Genomic DNA, 17,494 nt, shown 5'->3' with positions numbered 1-17,494 from the left:
ACATGAATACACATGAGTCTCTTCTTTGTGCTTTTTTATGCGCCTTTGTCTTTATTATTCTCAAACAATTTTGCCATTATGTATATATTAACATCCAGGTATACCCATCACTTATTTTTTCTGTGGTTTCTCACTTTTTAATGTACCTATATTTGTTTTTTTTACACTTTGATAAATAAAATAAAATATTGCTTTTACACGTAACCTTTGTCTAAAGCTTTCCTTTTGTCGGTGTACATATATTGCTAAGCTTTATGGCTTGTTTATTGGAATAATTGTTAGGTGTCTTTAATCATATGCTAAATAGCTGCAAGTCAAATTTATGTATGAGATAGTCAATAGGATTGTCTGTTAAATGATGGTAGTCTCACGTTCAAAGCAGTAGTGGATGGTGAGATATGGAGCCTGTAGGTAAAAAGTTCAAAATATTGTTACCCTTTTGCTCATCAGTGTACATACAGAGACTTGTATACACAGAGCACATACATACTGTAAGATATAGTAACATAGTTAGCAAGGCCGAAAAAAGACATTTGTCCATCCAGTTCAGCCTATATTCCATCAGAATAAATCTCCAGATCTACGTCCTTCAGAAGAACCTAATAACTGTAAGATATAGTAACATAGTTAGCAAGGAACAGATACATGCATACACAGAGCACATACATACGTACAGACACATGCCACATGCTGCATACACAGAGCACATTCATACGTAGGGACGCGCATGCACAGAACACATACATACAGAGACACTCTACAAACACAGAACGCATATACAAAGACATGCTACATACACCAAACACATACATAGAGAAACATGCTGCATACACAGAGCACATAAATACATACAGATTGATGCATACAGAGCATATACATATTGATACATACATGCACAGAGCACATACATACAGCAACTTGCTGCATACACAAAGCACATACATACATATAGACATTTTTCATACACAGTATATACATACAGAGACATACTGCTTACACAAAGTGTAAAGATACAAAACCATGCTGCATACAAGGAATATACATACATACAGAGACATGCTGCATACAAAGCACACATACATACATACAGAGACATGCTGCATACACAAAGCACATACATTCATACATACAGAGACATGCTGCATACAAAGCACACATACATACATAGACATGCATAGACAGTGCATTTGCACTGTGTATGTAGCATGCATGTGCTTACATACAGAGATATGCTGCATTCACAGACCACATACATACACAGACATGCATATACAGAGCACATACATGCAGAAATATGTATACACAGAGGACATACATACAGAGACATGCTGCATAGAGAGCACATACATATACACACACTGTCGAATACTTACCAGCTTGTCTCCTCTTCTTCATTTTTCCTAGACGCCTGCATGGTACAGGATCAGTTGTGACATTATGGTCACGTGACAGCAATGTCACCAAAAGTCCTGAAGCAGTCTCAACATCAGAAACAACACTGATAATGCAAAACTGCTATTATCAATGTAGTTTCTGCAGTAAAAAAAAGCCCATGAGAGAGTGAGAGCCCTGGGCAATTGCCCAGTTTTTCTCCCCTAAAGCCACAATTAGTATCAGACATAAATTTACATAAGTGCCTATCCTGCCCTGTTTGAGGGCTGTATACAGTAGAGACAGCTATGCTGACTTCAGCAGTTGTCACCTACAGTTGTGCTCAAAAGTTTACAAACCCTGGTAGAATTTTTGCTTTCTTGGCCTTTTTTCCAGAGCATATGAATGATAACACCAACACTTTTTCTCCACTCATGGTTATTGGTTTGGTGAAGCCATTTGTTGTCAAACTACTGTGTTTTCTCTTTTAAAGTCATAATGACAACTCAAAACATCCAAATGACCCTGATCAAAAGTTCACATACCCTGGTGATTTTGGCTTGATAACATGCACAGAAGCTGACACAAATGGGTTTACATGGCTATTAAAGGTAATATCCTCACATGTGACCTGTCTACTTGTAATCAATGTGTGTGCATAAAAGCTGAGTGAGTTTCTGGGATCCAGACAGACTCTTGCATCTTTCATCCAGCCACTGACATTTCTGGATTGTGAGTCATGGGAAAGGAAAAGAATTGTCAATGGATCTACGGGAAAAGGTAGTTGAACTGTATAAAACAGGAAAGTTATACAAAAAGATATCCAGGGAATTGATAATGCCAGCCAGCAACCTTCAAACTGTGATTAACAAATGGAAAATCAGGGGCTCTGTAAAAACAAAACCACGGTCAGGTAGACCAACAAAAATGTCATCCACAACTGCCAGGAAAATTGTTCGGGATGCAAACAAAAAACCCACAAATAACATCAGCTGAAATACAGGACTATCTGAATACTAGCAGTGTGGCTGTTTCAAGACGCACAATAAGGAGGCACTTGAAGAAAAATGGGCTGCGCTTGAAGGAAAATGGGCTGCATGGTCAAGTCACCAGAAGAAAGCCATTACTGCACAAATGCCACAAAGGATTTCGCCTACAATACTCAAAACAGCAGACTCAAGCCTTCAAAACTTCTGAAGCAAGGTGATTTGTAGTGATGAGACCAAAAATGAACTCTTTGGTCACAACTCTAAACACGTTACCTTTGGAGAGAGGTCAACAAGGCCTATGATGAAAGGTGGATCACTGATGTTTCGGGGATGTGTGAGCTACAAATTCACAGAAAACTTGGTCAAAGTTGAAGGAAAGATGAATGCAGCACGTTATCAGCAAATACTGAAGGCAAATTTGCACTCATCAGCCCGGAAGCTGCGCATGAGACGTACTTGGATGTTCCAACATGACAATGATCCAAAACACAAGGCCAAGTCGACCTGTCATTGGCTACAGCAGAACAAAGTGAAGGTACTGGAGTAGCCATATCAGTCTCCTGACCTCAATATCAATGAGCCACTCTGGGGAGATCTCAGGCACGCAGTTCATGCTAGACAGCCCATGAATTTACAGGAACTGGAGGCTTTTTGCCAAGAAGAGTGGGCAGCTTTACCATCTGAGAAAATAAAGAACCTCATCCACAACTAATACAAAAGACTTCAAGCTGTCATTGATGTTAGATGGAGCAATACACGGTATTAAGAAATGGGGTATGTGAACTTTGGATCAGGGTCATTTGGATGTTTTGGGTTGTCATGATTTAAAAAGAAAAACACAGTAGTTTGACAACAAATCGCTTCACCCAACCACTAACCATGAGTGGAGAAAAAGGTTTTGTGCTATCTACTATATAATTGTCTAACGGTCACTTCCGTCTTTCTGTCTGTCCTTCTGTCTGTCTGTCTTTCTTTCTGTCACGGATATTCATTGGTTGCGGCCTCTGTCTGTCATGGAATCCAAGTCGCTGATTGGTCTCGCCAGCTGCCTGTCATGGCTGCCGCGACCAATCAGCGACGGCCACAGTCCGATTAGTCCCTCCCTACTTCCCTGCAGTCAGTGCCCGGTGCCCCCTCCATACTCCCCACAGTCACGGCTGACACAGGGTTAATGTGTGACCAAGTTTTTACTATTGATGCTGCCTATGCAGCGTCAATAGTAAAAACTAGGGTTGAGCGACTTTTGCTTTTTTAGGATCGAGTCGGGTTTCGTGAAACCCGACTTTCTCGAAAGTCGGATCGTGTGAAATCGGCCGATTATTGTGAAAAGTCGGGGGGCCGACCGAAACACACCGAAACACGAAACCCAATGCAAGTTAATGGGAATTTTTTTCTCTCTCTCTCTCTCTCTCTCTCCTCGGACAGAGTGTAAATCAGTACATTCCTCGGACTGTGTAAATCGCTACATCCAAAACGGTAAGATGGCATTTATACCCCCACCCCCTGTGACGCCGCAGAAAGCAAGACAAGACCTATGTCATCACGCTGCCCACACTCCTTCATTGGCTGAAAAAATGGCGGTTAAAGCGTCATACGAAACGCGACTTTGGCGTGAAAATCGACGACCGCATGGCCGATCCCACGCTGGGATCGGCTCGGGTTTCACGAAACCCGACTTTGCCGAAAGTCGGCGACTTATGAAATTGACCGATCCGTTTCGCTCAACCCTAGTAAAAACATCTAATGTTAAAAATAATAATAAAAAAAAATCATTATATACTCACCTTAAGCTGCCTTTCCCATTCCTCACGACGCTCCGGTAACCGCTCCATGCAAGCGGCAGGTTCCGGTGCTAAGGATGGTATGCGAGAAGGACCTGCCATGACGTCACAGTCATGTGACCGCGACCTCATCACAGGTCCTGCGCGTCTCCGTGAGAAGGACCTGCCATGACGTCATGGTCATGTGACCACTACGTCATCACACCCTGGGACCGGAAGCTGCCGCCTGCACCGCACACAGGCGACAGAACTACAAGGGTACCCTCGGAAGTTGAGTATATGTTTATTTTTTAACCTGTGACATACGTGACTGGGCAATATAATACGTGGCTGGGCAATATACTACGTAGCTGGGTAATATACTACGTGACTGGCCAATATACTACGTGGCTCTGTGCTGTATATTACATCACTGGGCAATATACTACGTAGCTGGGCAATATACTATGTGACTGGCCAATATACTACGTGGCTGGGCAATATACTACGTAGCTGGGCAATATACTATGTGACTGGCCAATATACTACGTGGCTGGGCAATATACTACGTGGCTCTGTGCTGTATACTACGTCGCTGTGCAATATACTATGTGGCTCTGTGCTGTATACTACGTAACTGGGCAATATACTATGTCACTGGGCAATATACTACGTCACTGGGCAATATACTACGTCACTGGGCAATATACTACGTCACTGGGCAATATACTATGTAACTGGCCAATATACTACGTGGACATGCATATTCTAGAATACCCGATGCGTTAGAATCGGGCCACCATCTAGTCATTCATAATCTCTGAAAAAAAGGCCAAAAAAGCAAAAATTCTCCTGGGGTATGTAAACTTTTGAGCACAACTGTATGTGTTATTGTGCAGTGTTGAATTATAGGGTTTGTCCTATATTTTTCTTCAGGAACAGACCGATCCTCTGCCTCCTAAGTTCCTGGCTTCCAGGGTTCATGTGCTCCTGAATGATTTACAGAATGAATCACACACTGATTCGTGTTGCTTAAACTACATTTCAGCCAGGTATGTTTAACTAGGAATCTGCAGAGTTTCAGAGAAAACATACATTTAAAAGCCGGCTGTGGACTAAGTTGGGTGAAAGGTCCAAGAGGCTGGCCTTTGGCGGCTTCTATGTGCCCTGCTCCCTTTGCATGACACATCTTTCTATATAAATACATTTAGGGAGAGACCTGTCACTCAAGAACAGGGAAAAGAGAAGTCATCAAGGACCGGACTCTTGAACTAGTCACCTAACCAATCTCCGACCAGCTTTTTAATGTAGCAGGGTTTCAGAGTTAAACATACCAGAATAAAATTATTCAGCTGAAGTGTGAATCACATTGCCCATAATTTGGACAACGTGAATCAGCTGTCAGGTTCCCTTTAAAGCAGCTTGTCATTACCTCCTCGCTGCATGCCACATGTGGGGGTAGTTAATCCTGGAAGTTGCAGCTGCTTTTATCCCTGTGAGTCAGCAGAAGGGTGAGACTCTGTAATTTTCACCATCTTGGGTATCTTGTTGAGACTGTTCATTGTGTTATTGTCTGTTTGTGGTTCAATAAAGTATTGCCACACTGTTTTACCCTCACCCTGTGTTGTATGAGTAGTATGTCCACGCTAAAAGGAGAGCGGGCGTTCAGTGGGATGATCCCTGGTCCATACGGTCTTGAATCAGCTGACTAGAGCACCCACTGCCACACATGACATTTCCACTCTTTTAGTAAAATAGGTGTCTTACTCACTGCTTCTTTGGGTTATGATCCATGCTTGACTCATTAGCCTTTCCGTACACTGCAACATGATATTTTAATTCTGTTGTGAACCCAGCCTTTACAGTAACTGCATTTGGGTATGGTTTTCAACATAAGTTGTCATTTGTGTGCTTATGATGAGGAATTGTTTTTGCTATTATATGACTTCTATCCATTATTTAGCAGTTTCCCTCACTATATGTTACTAGAAGCTAAAAAGCTTTTTGGTGTACTCTGCTTATTCCTCCTTTTACCATCTTTTCTCCTCTCCATAGTCTCCTATAGTCAGAAGTTGTAATCTGATCTCTCATTGAAGACAGGTGTCACATCTCCACGAGGGCCTGCTCCTGCGGCATCTGCTTCTGTTGCCAGGTGCTGCTGCATTCATTCTGTGGGTGGTGCTGGTGATAGAAGAGACGTTGGAACCAAAAGGTTTGGACGGCAAAAACTCTATCCAGATACTTCGATTTGGGTGGCTGGGATATGTAGTGCCATCCAGTCTGGTAGTATGGGTTTGTGTGCTGTGCAGCTGGAGTTATCTGCTCCCTATTAGAGCCAATTGGAGAGCACCACACCCTACTTTAGCTTCCTGCTTACTGCTGGCAGCTGCCAGATATTTTCTGGTTCAGTCCTGTCTCTTAGTTTGTGTTGTTTCAATTGTTCCTTGTTTTGATCTCAGCTTATGTTTTCTGGCTATTGCTACAGCTCCTGATTTTGCCCTTTACGAGATTTCTCATCTTTGACCCTGCTTGGCCACCATTGCTGCCTCTGGTTTGCACCTCTACACAGCAGCCCTTCCATAGGTAGCAATCAACTGGACCACGTTGTAAGTCCAGATAGCTGTAAAGGGCTTAAAGGGTGTTTCTCTGGAATACAACAGTTAGACTGGGTGGTGCCAAGTCTGTCTGAGGTAGCTGTAATGACACAGAATTTAATCTTAACTATGCCAGACGAATATTTTCAGGAGACTTGGACAGTTGTTCGTATGAGTCAGAACACTGACTCTTGAATTGATGCTTGTTAATTGTTGAATGGATGCTGTTTACCAATTAATCAGTCCTTACAGCTTATTTTCCTACTATCCTTGAAGGACAACATGCAGGGTCATTGAACAATCGATGTTTGCTAATATGTTGATTATCCCATTGTAGTAGGTCATGAAGTTTGTCGACCGACAAACCGTGAAGGACAAACTTTGCAGATAGATTAAATAATCATACAATGACAGTTGACCTCCTGCCACCTTCCTCCAATCCTGTGGGAAAATGGCTGAATAAGAGTTGTGAACTATAAAAGGCGATCCGCCTCTTCCCACAGAGACTATACAGAACATCATGGCTCCATCAAGAATACAGATTTGACATTCTACAGGATGCCAGGTTAAAGGACCACGGCCCTAGCTGATGGACTATAAATCTGTTCCATTGAACAACACCTGAACCCATGGAGAACATTTGGGAAAGCCAGGTTTGGACCTTGGTGGTCACCTGGCCCCATGGAGACATTTGGAGAAGCCAGGTTTGCACCGTTCAGTCACCCGGCACCAAGGAGATGTTTGGAGAAGTCAGGTTGGGACCCTCTGGTCACCTAGCCCCATGGAGACATTCAGAGAATCCAGGTTGAGACAATCAGGTCACCTGGCCCTATACGTCAAAGGACTATCAGCTAGAGATGGGCAAACCCAAACAGTGAAGTTCAGGGTCTGCACCAAACACCTACTGTTTGGGCATGGACTCTGAACACGGACTTCACCATGAAGTCCGTGTTACTGTTCGGGTTCGGCACCCTGAACCCAGGGTGTTTCTCGCACTGTCATCACCGGTCAGAGCAGTGCAATTCCCCAGGCCCTTGCGCTATACATAAATATTAAATAAAAAAACAGTTTGGGTTCCCCTGTATTTTTGATAACCAGCAAGGCAAAACTGACAGCTGCAACCCTTGCAGCTCTCAGTTTTAACAATGCTGGTTATGAAGAATAGAAGTGTCCCCATGCCGTTTTAGAAAATGATTTAAATAAATAATTTTAAAAAGGCGTGGGGTGCCCCCATTTTTGACAACCAGCCAAGCTAAAACAGACAGCTGGGAGGGCTGGTATTTTCAGGCTGGTAAGGAGCCATGGATATTGCCCCTCATGCTAAAAATAGCAGATGTACCTTTTCTGGCGTGTTCAGTGGTATGAGCCCTGGTCCATGTGGTCTTTCTTAAGACAGCCGGGCCAGCAGATGAGAGCACAAACTGAACCCTGAGCCTGTGGTCTCAGATAGATGTTGCAACAGTTTCAAGAAAAGGTAAAGGGTTGAAGAATTGAGCAATAAATGGTGAAAAAGGCATTTTTTCTCTAGTGGGATATACAGTGTGTACGGAAAGTATTCAGATCCCTTTAAATATTTCACTCTTTGTTTCATTGCAGCCATTTGGTAAATTCAAAAAAGTTCATTTTTTTTCTCATTAATGTACACTCTGCACCCCAAAGGAAGTGGCCAAGGAGCTCAGAGACAGAATTGTGGCAAGGCACAGTGCTGGCCAGAGTTACAACAGAATTTCTGCAGTACTCAAGGTTCCTAAGAGCACAGTGACCTCCATAATCCTTAAATGGAAGAAGTTTGGGTCCACCAGAAGACTTCCTAGACCTGGCAGTGCAGCCAAACTGAACAATCGTGGGAGAAGAGCCTTGGTGAGAGAGGTAAAGAAGAACCCCATGATCACTGTGGCTGAGTAGGGAAATGGGAGAAAGTTCCACAAAGTTAACTATCACTGCAGCCCTTCACCAGTTGGGCCTTATTCGCAGAGTGGCCGGACGGAAGCCTCTCTTCAGTGCAAGACTGAGAGAAAATAGAGACTATGAGAAATAAGATTTTCTGGTCTGATGAGACGAAGATAGACCTTTTTGGTGATAATTCTAAGCGGTATGTGTGGAAAAAACCAGGCACTGCTCATCACCTGCCCAATACAATCCCAACAGTGAAACATGGTGGTGGCAGCATCATGCTATGGGCGTGCTTTTCAGCTGCCTGGACAGTACGACTGGTTGCCATTGGAGGAAACATGAATGCTGCCAAGTACAAAGATATCCTGGATGAAAACTTCTTCCAGAGTGCTCTGGACCTCAGACTTGGCCGAAGGTTCACCTTCCAACAAGACAATGACCCTAAGCACATAGCTAAACTAACTTCAGAACAACTCTGTGACCATTCTTGGCTGGCCCAGCCAGAGCCCTGATCTAAACCCAATTGAGCATCTCTGGAGAGATCGGAAAATGGCTGTCCACCAACGTTCACCATCCAACCTGACTGCACTGGAGAGGATCTGCAAGGAAGAATGGCAGAGGATCCCCAAATCCAGGTGTGAAAAACTTGTTGCATAATTCCCAAGAAGACTCATGGCTGTACTAGCTCAAAAGGGTGCTTCTACTCAATACTGAGCAAAGGGTCTGAATACTTATGACCATGTGATATTTAAGTTTTTCTTTTTTAATAATTTTGCAAAAATGTCTGCATTTCTGATTTTTTTCAGTCAAGATGGGGTGCAGAGTGTACATTAATGAGAAAAAAATGAACTTTTTTGAATTTACCAAATGGCTGCAGTGAAACAAGAGTGAAAAATTTAGACGTGTCTGAATACTTTCCGTACCCACTGTATTACGTAGTATCTCTAATTGTATACATTTCTTGCATTGTCCTTGATTTAAGAAAAAAAAATAAAAAGTGTAGTTACTAATTCAATGATTTCATAGCCAGTGACAGTCACACAAAAGTGTACTATGCTTAAAAGTTGCATAATTTGCAGGTTTCACACTCTTTAATTTGGGAGATAGATAAAATCACTACATGACCATGTCAATAGTAATTAGATTTGATTGGTCCATCCATGTAATCACTGCAACAAGGATCCATATTGATCCCAGATCTCTACAATGTGTGTAAATGTTAATGGCAGTCTCCACTGTCACTAATATACAAATAAATTAATTTTTTAGGATGTTGCCATTTTTTCATGTTTCCGTCCTAACAAAAATATTTGAGCATTATTTGAGAATTAGTAATCACAACAACCATCTCCTCTGCTGCATCAGAAATGCATTGTTAGTAGGGTTGGTGCAAGAAATAACTAAGTGGAGTGATTTTTGCAAGAATAATTGCCTAGGTAATGTTATCTCTAATGTCTCCACTAAAAAACGTTCCATCTTTTTTGCCTGATTTTGAGGAGGTATTCTCTGAAAAGGGGTGTCCAGCGTGTGTATTATTGTCCTGTGAACTTGCATCCGGGTGCAAAGTTGCCCAAGACCAGATTATACAATCTGTCAGGTCCTGACAGACAGGCCATGAAAGACTTTATCTTTGAGAGTCTTGCCAAGGGAAATATTAGACCCTCATCTTTGCCAGCGGGATTTTTCTTTGTTAAAAAGAAAAGAAAGATGGGGACCTGCGTCCCTGTTTAGACTTTCTTGAGGTAAACCGGATTACTATTCGGGACTAGTGACGAGCGAATATTCTCATTACTTGAGATTTCCAGAGATTTTATGTTTGTGTGTGTGTAGCCTGTTGTGTATCCGCTTTTTGGGCTCCCCTGGTGGTTGCTGGTGGTACTGGTGACTTGTTTGCACTTTGCTTCTTCTGTTCACCTGCTTCCATCAGTGTTTGGGAGTTTCCTATTTAGCCTTGCTCTCCAGTCATTTCCTTGCCAGTCATCATTGTAACCAGAGCCTTCGGTTGCATGTTCCTGCTACTAGTCTGCTGATCAGCTAAGTGGACTTTGTCCTTTTGTTTTGTACCTTTTGTCCAGTTTGCAGTTTTTTGTAATTCTCTGTAGCTGGAAGCTCTTGCGGGCTGAAATTGCCACTCCTGTGTCATGAGTTGACACAGGAGTCTTAAAGTAATTTCAGGATGGTTTTTGAAAGGGTTTTCAGTTGACCGTGAAGTCCTCTTTTGTATCCTTCTGCTATCTAGTAAGTGGACCTCTCTTTGCTAAATCTACTTTCATACTGTGTATGTCTTTTCCTCTTAATTCACCGTTATTACATGTGGGGGGCTGCTATCATCTTTTGGGGTATTTCCCTAGAGGTAAGCCAGGTCTGTTTCTTCCTCTACCAGGCGTAGTTAGTCCTCCGGCTGGCGCGTGGCATATAGGAAGCCGTAGGTATGCTCCCTGGCTACTGTTAGTTGTGTGGTAGATTTAGCTCACGGTTAACTCGAGTTTCCATCACCCGAGAGCTCGTTCGTTACTTATATGTTTCTTACGTTCCCTTGCCATTGGGAACCATGACAGTATGACCGGCCTGTGTTAAACTTATTGGCAGAAGAAAGGAGAGAAAAAAGAAGTCTGTAGATTTTTTTTTTTTTTTTCCCTTTTTCCTCTATGCTTGCTCCATAGTTGGATCTGTTGTATTTCAGCTTTAATTACAGCCTTTGCCTTTCTCTCCTTATAATCCTTGAATGGCTCTGAGCTCACCTGTTTAAAGATGGATCCTCAGAGTTTGGCTGCAGGTTTAAATAATCTTGCTACGAAGGTTCAAAATTTACAAGATTTTGTTATACATGCTCCTATTTCTGAACCTAAAATCCCTACACCAGAGGTGTTTTCCGGAGATAGATCTCGGTTTTTGAATTTCAAATATAATTGTAAATTATTCCTTTCTCTCAGACCTCACTCCTCAGGAGATCCTGTCCAGCAGGTTAAGATTGTAATCTCTTTGCTGCGAGGTGACCCTCAAAATTGGGCATTTTCATTGGCACCAGGGGATCCTGCGTTGCTCAATGTGGATGCGTTTTTCCTGGCTTTAGGGTTGCTTTATGAGGAACCTAATTTGGAGATTCAAGCTGAAAAAGCTTTGATAGCCCTATCTCAAGGGCAAGATGAAGTGGAGATATACTGCCAAAAATTTCGTAGGTGGTCTGTGCTTACTCAGTGGAATGAGTGCGCCTTAGCAGCAAATTTCAGAGAGGGCCTTTCTGATGCCGTTAAAGATGTTATGGTCGGGTTCCCTGCGCCTACAGGTCTGAATGAGTCCATGACAATGGCAATTCAGATTGATCGGCGTTTGCGGGAGCGCAAACCCGTGCACCATTTGGCGGTATCTTCTGAAGAGACGCCAGAGAAAATGCAATGTGACAGAGTTATGTCCAGAAGCGAGCGGCAGAATTATAGGCGTAAAAATGGGTTATGCTTCTATTGTGGTGATTCTGCTCATGTTATATCGGCATGCTCTAAGCGTACTAGGAAGGTTGACAAGTCCATTTCAATTGGCACTTTACAGTCCAAATTTATTTTGTCTGTAACCTTGATTTGTTCATTATCAGTTATTACCGTGGATGCCTATGTGGACTCTGGCGCCGCTCTGAGTCTTATGGACTGGTCCTTTGCCAGGCGCTGTGGGTTTGATTTAGAGCCTCTGGAAGTCCCTATACCTCTGAAGGGTATTGATTCTGGTATTGATTATTGATGGCTCTCTGAGGCCTTGTATTGATTATCGTCTCCTGAATAAAATTACAGTCAAATATCAGTATCCGTTGCCTTTGCTGACTGATTTGTTTGCTCGCATAAGGGGGGCTAAGTGGTTCTCTAAGATTGATCTTCGTGGGGCGTATAATTTGGTGCGAATTAAGCAGGGGGATGAGTGGAAGACCGCATTTAATACGCCTGAGGGCCATTTTGAGTATTTGGTAATGCCTTTCGGCCTTTCTAATGCACCTTCTGTCTTTCAGTCCTTAATGCATGATATTTTCCGTGAATATTTGGATAAATTTATGATTGTGTACTTGGATGATATTTTGATTTTTTCTGATGACTGGGAGTCTCATGTTCAGCAGGTCAGGAGGGTTTTTCAGGTTTTGCGGGAGAATTCTTTGTGTGTAAAGGGTTCGAAGTGTGTTTTTGGGGTTCAAAAAATTTCATTTTTGGGGTATATTTTTTCCCCTTCTTCTATTGAGATGGACCCTGTCAAGGTTCGGGCTATTTACGACTGGACGCAGCCTACTTCTCTGAAGAGTCTCCAGAAATTCTTGGGCTTTGCTAATTTTTATCGTCGATTTATAGCTGGTTTTTCTGGCATTGCTAAACCTCTGACGGATTTGACTAAAAAGGGTGCTGATGTTGCCAATTGGTCCCCTGCTGCCGTGGAGGCCTTTCGGGAGCTTAAGCGCCGCTTTTTGTCTGCCCCTGTGTTGCGCCAGCCTGATGTTTCTCTTCCCTTTCAGGTTGAGGTCGATGCTTCCGAGATCGGAGCGGGGGCGGTTTTGTCGCAGAAAAGTTCCGACTGCTCAGTGATGAGACCTTGTGCGTTCTTTTCGCGAAAATTTTCGGCCGCCGAGCGAAACTATGATGTTGGTAATCGGGAGCTTTTGGCCATGAAGTGGGCATTTGAGGAGTGGCGTCATTGGCTTGAGGGTGCCAGACATCAGGTGGTAGTTTTGACTGATCACAAGAATTTAATTTATTTGGAGTCTGCCAGGCGCCTGAATCCTAGACAGGCACGTTGGTCGTTGTTCTTTTCCCAGTTTAATTTTGTGGTCTCGTACTTACCGGGTTCTAGGAATGTGAAAGCAGAAGCTCTTTCTAGGAGTTTTGAGCCTGACTCTCCTGGGAATTCTGAACCTGCTGGTGTCCTTAAGGATGGAGTGGTTTTGTCTGCTGTCTCTCCAGATTTGCGACGTGCTTTGCAAGAATTTCAGGCGGATAGACCTGATCGTTGTCCGTCTGGTAGACTGTTTGTTCCTGACGAGTGGACCACTAGAGTCATCTCGGAAGTTCATTCTTCTACTCTGGCAGGTCATCCGGGAATTTTTGGCACCAGAGATTTGGTGGCTAGATCCTTCTGGTGGCCTTCCCTGTCTCGAGATGTGCGTGTTTTTGTGCAGTCTTGCGATGTGTGTGCTCGGGCCAAGCCTTGTTGTTCTAGGGCTAGTGGGTTGTTGTTGCCCTTGCCTATTCCGAAGAGGCCTTGGATGCACATCTCTATGGACTTTATCTCGGATCTCCCTGTTTCTCAGAAGATGTCTGTCATCTGGGTGGTGTGTGACCGTTTTTCTAAAATGGTTCATTTGGTGCCATTGCCTAAGTTGCCTTCCTCATCTGAGTTGGTCCCTCTGTTTTTTCAAAATGTGGTTCGCTTGCATGGTATTCCCGGAAAACATAGTTTCTGACAGGGGTACCCAGTTCATGTCTAGATTTTGGCAGGCAGTCTGTGCCAGGTTGGGCATTGATTTGTCCTTTTCGTCTGCATTCCATCCTCAGACCAATGGCCAGACGGAGCGAACTAATCAAACTTTGGAGACTTATTTGAGGTGTTTTGTGTCTGCGGATCAGGATGATTGGGTTGCCTTTCTGCCGTTGGCGGAGTTTGCTCTTAATAATCGGGCTAGTTCTGCCACTTTGGTTTCTCCTTTCTTTTGCAATTCAGGGTTTCATCCGCGTTTTTCATCTGGTCAGGTTGAATCTTCGGATTGTCCTGGAGTGGATGCGGTGGTGGATCGGTTGCATCGGATTTGGGGACAAGTGGTGGATAATTTGGAATTGTCCCAGGAGAGGACTCAGCAGTTTGCTAACCGTCGTCGTCGTGTTGGTCCCCACCTTCGCGTTGGGGACTTGGTGTGGTTGTCTTCCCGTTTTGTCCCTATGAGGGTTTCTTCTCCCAAATTTAAGCCTCGGTTCATCGGTCCTTATAGGATTTTGGAGATTCTTAACCCTGTTTCCTTTCGTTTGGACCTCCCGGCATCTTTCGCTATCCATAATGTGTTCCATCGGTCGTTGTTGCGGAGATATGAGGTACCGGTGGTTCCTTCTACTGAACCTCCTGCTCCTGTGCTGGTGGAGGGTGAATTGGAGTACGTCGTAGAGAAGATCTTGGACTCCCGTATTTCCAGACGAAGACTTCAATATCTGGTTAAATGGAAAGGCTATGGTCAGGAAGATAATACTTGGGTAACTGCCTCTGATGTTCATGCCTCGGATTTGGTTCGTGCCTTTCATAGGGCTCATCCAGATCGCCCTGGCGGTTCTTGTGAGGGTTCGGTGCCCCCTCCTTAAGGGGAGGGTACTGTTGTGTATCCGCTTTTTGGGCTCCCCTGGTGGTTGCTGGTGGTACTGGTGACTTGTTTGCACTTTGCTTCTTCTGTTCACCTGCTTCCATCAGTGTTTGGGAGTTTCCTATTTAGCCTTGCTCTCCAGTCATTTCCTTGCCGGTCATCATTGTAACCAGAGCCTTCGGTTGCATGTTCCTGCTACTAGTCTGCTGATCAGCTAAGTGGACTTTGTCCTTTTGTTTTGTACCTTTTGTCCAGTTTGCAGTTTTTTGTAATTCTCTGTAGCTGGAAGCTCTTGCGGGCTGAAATTGCCACTCCTGTGTCATGAGTTGACACAGGAGTCTTAAAGTAATTTCAGGATGGTTTTTGAAAGGGTTTTCAGTTGACCGTGAAGTCCTCTTTTGTATCCTTCTGCTATCTAGTAAGTGGACCTCTCTTTGCTAAATCTACTTTCATACTGTGTATGTCTTTTCCTCTTAATTCACCGTTATTACATGTGGGGGGCTGCTATCATCTTTTGGGGTATTTCCCTAGAGGTAAGCCAGGTCTGTTTCTTCCTCTACCAGGCGTAGTTAGTCCTCCGGCTGGCGCGTGGCATATAGGAAGCCGTAGGTATGCTCCCTGGCTACTGTTAGTTGTGTGGTAGATTTAGCTCACGGTTAACTTGAGTTTCCATCACCCGAGAGCTCGTTCGTTACTTATATGTTTCTTACGTTCCCTTGCCATTGGGAACCATGACAGTAGCCCATTCACTATCTCCATCTCTCCCCCAACCCCTGAAGATGGCTGGACCATCATTGTAAATACATCATTGTAAATACACACCTGCACTTTGTATCTCCCCACCTCATTGTAGATTGTAAGCTCTCACGAGCAGGGTCGTCTTATTTTGCTTTAATTATTGTATTGTTAATGTTGTTACTTATGACTGTTGTGCTTGAAACTGTTAAGCTGTAAAGCGCTGCTGAATATGTTGGCGCTATATAAATAAAGATTATTATTATTATTAATCATTCAGCTGCGGCAATAAAAACTAAATCTCCGAGCACTGAAAAATACTCGGAGGACACCTGAGCATGCTCGGGAAATCTCGAGTAACGCTCATCACTATTCGGGACCCATATCCCATCCCACTCATTCCTGATTTGTTTAATCAGATTATTGGGGCAAAATGTTTCTCCAAGTTGGATTTCAGGGGAGTTTATAATCTGATTAGGATTAAGAAGGGGGATGAGTGGAAGACAGCTTTTAAAACTATAGAAGGGCATTATGAAAATCTTGTCATGCCTTTTGGTTTGACTAATGCTCCCGCTGTGTTCCAACATTTTGTTAATGACATCTTCCATCACCTCTTGGGTAATCTACTTGCCCGATCTCAAGTCTCAACAAGTACATATGCAGGCAGGTGTTACAGGTTCTACAGGATAATTAACAGTATGCCAAGTTGGAGAAGTGTGAATTCGCCGTACAGGAGGTTCAGTTCTTAGGTTTCCTAGTGTCAGCTGCAGATTTCCGCATGGATCCTCATAAGGTCCCAGCTGTCCTGGAATGGATCCTCCCCAGGGCCGGTTTTAGGCAAAGTGGGGCCCTAGGCAAAAGTTTAAAATGGGGCCCCAAATGGTAACACATTGTACATCACACAGAAGCATTTCTGTTGTATTTACATGCACTGAGTTCAGGCTGCTAAACGAGTGTGATCGACAATATTGAAGTTGTTTGCTTGTTTCCCGGCCTCTTTACACCAACTGAGAAAGAATGATGGGAACAGAACAATCACTATTAGATCAATCTGTCTCCATACAATATCATGCTATCAGCAGCACATCTAGAGTTTACACCCACGATGTACTGCTGAGAACAATGATTTCTGTTCCCACATAAACAATCCAATCACTCGATGAATATGCAGCAGTTTGCTTATTTAATATAATACACCCCATAGTCATCCACATAGTATAATGTGCACCACAGTCCTCCATATTGTAAAATGCACACCCCATAGTCCTCCATATAATATGTGCCCCATAGTCCTCCATAAAGTATAATACACTCCCCATAGTCCTCCATGTAGTATAATACACTCCCCATAGTCCACCATATAGTATAATACACTCCCTATAGTCCTCCATATATTAAAATACTCTCCTCAGTTGTCCATATAGCATTATACACTACTGTCAGGACTCTGAACATTTTTACCTTTTGTGCATTACTGCCCTTTTCCAAGATGGCATCTTTGGTCTCATGTGCACTGTGTCTTCCTTCTATAAAACTCCACCCCAGCCTTCAGTCTGTGCTAGAGTATTCTGCCTTGCATCCAGCTCCTGGCCTCTGATTACTCCCTGGCTACATACCTGCTCCTGTGAACCTGTGTGGTGATCCTGCTACTCTGCTCTGAGTTCCTGCTGCATACACCAGTTCCAGTAATCCTCCTTCATCTGCTGCTCCTATTTACTTCCATCTGCATTTGCTGGACATGTAAACGTTTGCTGCTCTGCAAAAACCTGAGACTATTAACCAGGCCTCCCTGGTTGAGCTAAGATATTATTTGAACTGCCTTATAAGCTTATCTATCTG

At 43.5% G+C, this 17,494-nt stretch overlaps 1 pseudogene; it reads left to right on the top strand.

The window, feature by feature from the left end:
• Positions 1-9,321, top strand: part of LOC143794232 (uncharacterized) — a 37,765-nt pseudogene extending 28,444 nt beyond the window's left edge.
• The last annotated feature ends 8,173 nt before the right edge of the window (positions 9,322-17,494 follow it).

The sequence above is a fragment of the Ranitomeya variabilis genome, chromosome 1 (assembly GCF_051348905.1).
Source record: "Ranitomeya variabilis isolate aRanVar5 chromosome 1, aRanVar5.hap1, whole genome shotgun sequence".
NCBI classification, from domain to species: domain Eukaryota; kingdom Metazoa; phylum Chordata; class Amphibia; order Anura; family Dendrobatidae; genus Ranitomeya; species Ranitomeya variabilis.
This window is presented reverse-complemented; position numbering and strand designations above follow the sequence as displayed.